This window comes from Echinops telfairi, unplaced genomic scaffold (genome assembly GCF_000313985.2).
Source record: "Echinops telfairi isolate 266 unplaced genomic scaffold, ASM31398v2 ScPeMD7_7427;HRSCAF=8465, whole genome shotgun sequence".
Taxonomy (NCBI): Eukaryota; Metazoa; Chordata; class Mammalia; order Afrosoricida; family Tenrecidae; genus Echinops; species Echinops telfairi.
Window position 1 is genome coordinate 14,009,409 of NW_022111327.1, and position 639 is coordinate 14,010,047.

The following is a 639-nucleotide window of genomic DNA, read 5'->3' on the forward strand; positions in this document are numbered from 1 at the left end:
TAGCGCTGAGATTTTAAAAACACCCCCAAAGGGGGTCGTGCATTGTAGCCATCTTTACTGAGCTTCAAGTAGGCTCGGGTGGTGCAAGGGTTGAAGGGCTCAGGTATTCACGGAGAGGTCAACAATTTGAACCCACCAGCCGCTCCAAAGGAGATAAAACGTGACCATCTGTTTCTGTAAAGATTACACAGCCTTGGAAGCCCTATAGAGTTGCCATGAGTTGGAATTCAGTGGACAGCAGTGAGTTTGCTGATTTAGGGTGAGGGGCGGGGTGTTGAGCTTCTGTGTGGAGTGTTAGGGTGCAAAGTCTCTGCCTTTTAAGGAAGGAACTCATAATCTAGTGAGGGGAGACGGTAAAGAAGGTATAGATGCTGTGGTTGGGGTCTGTGCATGGAACAGGGAAGATAAGTAAAGGAGGGTGACCTACAGGAAGTGATATTTGACCTGAGTCTTAAAAAAGAAAAAAAAGGTTCAACAGGTGAATAAAGAAAGAGGTGAATCTTACCATAGTGAATGATGGGGGGAGTGCGGAGTGGAGATCCAAAGCCCATTAGTAGGCCACTGGAGATCCCCTTCAAGAAGGAGATCAGCCAGCCGGGGTGCGATGTAACAATGATGAGAAATACAACCTTCCTCTAG